Below are 6,464 nucleotides of genomic sequence, written 5' to 3' on the forward strand. Positions count from 1 at the left end.
TCTTTAAAAAATGATTAAACCGAATTGAATTTTTTCTTTTAATCCTGTCAAAAAATACGAAATTTCAATGCCAATCTTCGATTTAAAAAACTCTCACACATCCAAGATAGACAATCTATTAATAGATATTTGCTAGAAAATTGCCATGCTTGGTACTAAACAAAGGTCAGAAGATTATATATAGCTTATCCTAATTTATAAAATCGATTACTTTGTAGTTAAATGTAATTCAATTTTAGTTATCTTTTGTAGGATTCATTTTGTGCCTTGACAAAACTTAATCGTAAAATGAAAAAAAGAGAGATAGAAATAATGGATTAAATTAGTTTCTTTTGTAAGGATTATTTGTTTGAATATGAATACGTACTTTCAAATGAATAGTACAATATATTCCTTAGAATTTTTCTACTTATTCTATTATAAATAAGATTATTTAAATAAAACAATAATAAATATCAAACGTTTGATCTGTTCAGATATTTATTCATCTAATTTAAAATTTGGATTTCGGGACAAATTGTGATTAGAACAAAGAATTTAAAAATCTGACATTATATTTAATTATTTCTTTAAAATAATAATAATAATCTTGAACAATTTTTGACGTTTTTTAATCTTCACTAATCAAATCTATTTGGATAATTACATTATTCCAGATTCGAATTTTAAACAGATTTTATTTGCTCTGGAAATTTAAAAATATAAAAAGTTCTGCTTAAAATTTCAAATGGTGAATATTGAGACTATCCAAAATAAGGATTTAATTTATTATTATTATTATTAAAAAACATAAATCATCAAGCAATCGTCAGATGTGTGCATCGCGCTCGGTGACAGGAGAGGTATACATTCACTCCTTAGCCAAAAATTAAAAATAAATAAAATGCAGAAAGAAAACACATTTTTTGTTAAACACCAATTAACTCTATTCAAAATATTGCATTTAATAAAATTGACTAGACAGATACACAAAATTCATTAGACAATAATCTTCATGTTTCCAATGACGAGAACATTAAATCCGAATCAAATTACGGGAACCAGCAGGAAAGAGAACACGGCTAATTTCACTACTTTCTCGCCTCCATTATTGCTACTCTTCTGCCGTAAAAAAATAAAAAAAAAAAACATTAAATATATCAACTATATTCAAACAATTTTCAGAAATAAACTTCTATCGACAAGAAACATGGAGCTTACCGTTGTAGCCGTATACAGGCTAATTCATATGTTTTCCTGTCAAATTTTTCTTCATATTTATGTATTTTCTTCAATACTTTACATAATTCTAAACACAAGAAAAAAATAAAATAAAATAAAATTTAAGAACGATAATTATATTTAATTATAAACACGTAAATAATTATTATATAAAGAACTAAAGTATTAATTTCTTAACGTAGAAATAAAATGTAAGAAACGTGGCGGTTTTCAGTAATCTTACCTTTTTGGTTAGTCTGTGAACTTTTTTCAACAATATTTCTCTTTTCGTTGATTTTAGTTTGAAGTATATTCAGTTTTGTAACTAATTTTAGCTCTATTTTATCAAAATCTACTAAAACTTTTAGAACACGTTTCTCAGACGTCTCGGATTTAGGTTTCTTATAAATTCGAATGCTCGACATGATTTTGAAATGACTAGATACAGACCTTCGAGAAAAATTACACAAAAGCTTATATTTACTGAAAGGGGTTCATCTTATATAGTGATCTATGGAAAGAGTTTTCTTATTGGTCCATTATCTTCAAACTTCTACCAATCAGATTTCGTATTCAAATTTCCATTGTTTGTCTCATCAATAAGCTTCCCTAATTAAACGCCAATAATCCTTTACATAAACAGTACAGAATTTAAAATAGAAAGATTAAAGTAAATTTTATCCTGTAAAGAAAAAAATATTTTCGTTAACAGAATTAAAAGATTTAAAAAGACAAATTCTTAAAAAATGTAACATAATATTTACCTTTTTATAAAACAATTCATATTATATCGCATATAAAGACAAATACTTTAGTCTGTGTAAGAATTATACATTATTTCTTCCACATTCTTCGCAACTTTCGATCTTCCATTGAAAAACTGCTCATATTCTCTGTTACATTTCAGATATTTTAAGCTAAAAATAGTTATTGAAAAAGCTTATTAATTAAAAATTGCTGAAAGAAATTTTGAGGCCATCTGCCAATGATGTTTTAATAAAATTCCATATTTTTAACCTTGTTCCTCATTGTCAGATTATGACAAAGCTTCCCTCACAAATGATGCCATATTGGTCGTCACCCTCAACAAAGCAGTACCTCGTATTACGACCTAAATATACCATCAATTCTGTAATGAATATTAATTAACATAAAATGATTTATTTACACTTTTATCAAAATAAAACACTACTTAACAATAGAATTACATCAATCAAAATTTTATTTTTGCCTGTACCTTGCTCCAAAGGGTTTGTAAGGTGTACTTCAGTTGAAACAATGGAAATGTCGGAAGTATGTCCGTCCATGAAAATTCTTTGTACTAACATGTCTACGACAGCAGTATCCTTACGCTCAATGTCTGTATTATATTCTCGAACAAAAGATTCCAAACAAATTCAAAAGTTGTTTCCCTGTAATCCATGGAAAGATGCTGCAGTCTACAGATTTAGCTAACGTCATCAAGTATGACTTCTTCATATTTCCTCGGTAACATTTTGAAAAAAAATTTTTTTTCAAACAAGTCTATGCAGTTATTTCCAGTGTTAGACTTGTTTAAAGTGTTAAATATACATGGTAGTAGTATACTTGGTCTCACTTGTCAGTCCCATGCCATAATTGATATCGAAATTCTACAGATAATAATCCCGCTTATAACGATCACACTGATTCAAGACTGTTTTGATAACAACAAATGGCTGAAAATATTATCCAACAGCCATCACCTTGCAGGGCAACCAGTGTATAATGGCCATGTGTTTAAGATAAGAGTGGCCAACCAGTCGATAGATCAATCTAGTAACAGTAACACAATTTCGTAACACATCTTTTTATCGAATTAAAAAATATTAAATTATTCTCAACATTAAATCACGAGAGAAAACATGAATACTTCTTTTACTATATAGGGGGGTCACAGTTGGTACTGATGTTACCATAAATTTAATGACTGATTTTAATATACTGTAATGAAAGTCGATTGCAGCAACGAAAAGTTGACCATCTGTCCTACCAAGATCAGGACGCTATTGTTCCTTATAGAATCGCCATTCTGGTACCTTAAGTTCCATGGTCAGGGTACAGATTTCACGCTCTTTACTGCAAGTTCCTTCGAATTCAAGCCACAGAATTCCTTATAAAATTCCAAAAGAGTATCTTTTCATTCAGAGGCTATTTCGACATTTACTTCAAGATGTTAACTAAATAGATTTAAAAATAAAATGCTATGTCAATGATCCGTATTTTACAGTAGAAAGATAAATTTATTTCGTTCTGAAATGTCAAATTACAGAAAAAATTTGAAGATACTTGTTAAAATAAGTATATATTTACTTTTCTATATTCATATGCAACTTTACACAAACTGCAAAGAGATACATCAGAGTAAACATTTTTAAAAAGTAAAATTAGATCAAAATAAAAGAAAACCTTTCTCTCAAACTTTATATATAAAGTAAAGTATATATCTTCAAAAGTGTTTGCAAGAGATAATAAGATTATTCCTAAATGAAGGAAGTTATGCATATAAACTAAATTTAATTATTTTTATAATGAATTAAATAAAGTATATTTATAAAAATTTATTAAACAGTAGGCAATATCAGCTTCATCTTTATTTATTCTATTGTTTATTTTATAATAAAATAATTATTAAGCAACAAACGTTAATAATTCATTTAAAATATGTAATTTGTATTATATTACATTATTCTCAATTATTATAAAATATTAATTTAAATGAGTTTTAAATTCAATTATTTTATTTTAAATTTTAAAGTATGTATTCAGTCCACAAACAACATATAACAGATTTAATGTTTAATAAATCCATTATTCTAATGTTTCTGTTGTTCTGTTTAATAAGTCACATATGTTGTTATACAACCTATCAGAAAACAAACATTATAACAAACACAGTCTATGGATTGGTACTGATCTGAGACAGTACTTTAATGTAATTACAAAAACTATTAAACTATTGAAAAACTCAAACTTCCTTGGTCAAAACTTATAGAATACAGTACAAAGATACTACATTCTATTTCTAAATTGAATAAATAATTGATATTAGCCATTGCAGTACAAGAATAAATTTTATTTAGAAATTAAATATCTGAAACTTCTTTAGAGAAGATTTACTAGATGCAGTTTTTCATCGTTGTTTTCATCTTTCTTTTAGTGAAGATCTTCACTAAACAAATAACAATAAACATCTTTTTAAGGGATAATTTTGGACATTATAGTATACTGTACAAGGCTAGATTTTATTTACAAACTGTAAAGAAAATACTGTACATTGTTTATGGAAAAGTTTTACCTACAAATTTAAAATTTACCAAATATAATAAAAAAATATACCTAGTAATTTAAAACAAAGCAATGAAATATTAATAATAGTTACACATTTAAGTTTTGTTTATCAGCTGCAGTAATTTTCTCCTATTCATTCTTTTAACTTCAACTTGTGACTCTTCAAAAATGTATCTAAAAGATTCAGTTACAATACATTACATTACATTACAAAAGTTATTGTAAACACTTCACAAATTTATTTTTTCAACATTATTTTATCCACTAACCTCATACAGCCTGAAATTCTCAGTTGTTTCCACTTATCTCTGCAATATTGAAACCATTTAGCTCTCCTGGCTTTGTCAGTGAGAAAACAGAACTTTTACTGAAAAATTTGTACAGTTTGGTGCCAAACACCAAACCATTTAAAACAAAAATAGTTAACATGAAATCCAGCTAATTGAGTTTGAAAAAAAACAGATTGCCAAATTTGGTCTACCAAAAGAATCAATATGGCAACTGCCAATGCATCATGGAATCATGTCCTGACCTTTTGTTTATAGACCTTGGTCATACAGCATCAATACAATAGCAATTAAACTATGATTTAAAAAACTACATAAAACTAAAGGAAATCAATTTATGGTATTATTTAATAAATAAAAATATTGATAGATACAAATAAGTAAACATTGGAGTTACCATTGTACTCCAATGTTTATTTATTTGTTTAAATTTTTTGGTGTTCTAAATTAATGATATGCCAACTGGCACAAAACACATTTTAATAAATCTATAATCTGTGCTACATCTAAAAAAATAGCAAAGATAATTATTAAATAATACTACAAGAAAATTAATAGCTAATATTTTTGAAAAGTAATCTTAAACTAATTCTAATTTGTCAGTTATAAATAGCATAAATGCCCTAGTTTATTCTGATAACAATAATTAGAGGGCTGATCAATATAATCGGCAAGATTTTACACAAGAAATGTAGAAGTGGTTTGAGAAAACATGTTTTGATTATATTAAGTAGCTGATAACATTAACCAGTGATCTCAATATGTGGCAGCCACTATGTATAAAAAATTGCTTTGTTTAACTCAACAGTATTAAGTTTAACAAGGTAATTTTGCATTTGTTTTTGTTATGTCAATAGATCAGAAACAAAAACAACCCATGACTACATACCAACGGCACAAAAATTTCATAACATTACTTATCATAACATTCTTTTGACTTCAGGCTTGTAAAAGCAGAACTGAAAAGTGTAATATAATGTACTATACAAATAATGAGAATGTGATGATATAAATTCCACACTATTACAGTCATAAAAAGTGCACCAATCACTTCACTGTGGCCGTAACAAATTGTTTATTGCCAGCTGCAGTAATGTAAGAGTATAATATACATACACTATTTTTAGTGTTCTTATATATATTTAAGTATAAACACTAAAGTTTTAAACAATATGTTTTAAATGTGATATACTGTATTAAAAAAAACCTATACTATATGATAAATGGTAAATATGAAACATGATGTCAAGAATCATTTCCCCCTCATCATATTGTATCATTTAGTACTACTACTGCTGTAAGAGGCATGGTATCATTTATGGGCAGCCCTTTTGAAGATTTTATTTATAGAGATCATTACATAAAAATCTTGAACAAATTTCTGAGTGCTTATCTGTATAAAGTAATAATTAATTACACATTTAACATATATTAAATACATATTAAACATTTACAATAATAAATGGAAATTTGCAGATTGTCCCCATAAAGCCTAAGGCTTATAAATAATTTAAAAGAGTTTACTGGTAAATAAAAGCAACTTAACAAAATTCATTAAGCATAATGAAAGTTTTTATATATTTGTTAAATCTTCAAAATAAACTTTTATATAAAAAGTTATTAAAACCAAATTATATCAAAAACTTGTTTATTAAAGTATTATGTAAT

At 26.5% G+C, this 6,464-nt stretch overlaps 1 long non-coding RNA gene across 3 annotated transcripts; it reads right to left on the reverse strand.

Moving 5' to 3' along the window:
• Positions 1-919: 919 nt before the first annotated feature.
• Positions 920-5,139, reverse strand: LOC111633413. Of its 3 annotated transcripts, XR_002758051.1 has the most exons (8): positions 4,779-5,139; positions 4,601-4,683; positions 2,438-3,398; positions 2,218-2,329; positions 1,965-2,117; positions 1,445-1,882; positions 1,201-1,288; positions 920-1,101 (listed from the first exon to the last, which is right to left on the reverse strand). It is a non-coding gene; the product is annotated as an uncharacterized LOC111633413 (long non-coding RNA). The 3 variants fall into 3 exon arrangements; XR_002758050.1 differs by having other exon boundaries at positions 4,601-5,139; XR_002758052.1 differs by lacking the exons at positions 4,601-4,683; positions 4,779-5,139 and adding an exon at positions 3,532-3,750.
• Positions 5,140-6,464: the final 1,325 nt, after the last annotated feature.

This window comes from Centruroides sculpturatus, unplaced genomic scaffold (assembly GCF_000671375.1).
Source record: "Centruroides sculpturatus isolate CEXI.00-Female unplaced genomic scaffold, Cexi_2.0 scaffold673, whole genome shotgun sequence".
Taxonomy (NCBI): Eukaryota; Metazoa; Arthropoda; class Arachnida; order Scorpiones; family Buthidae; genus Centruroides; species Centruroides sculpturatus.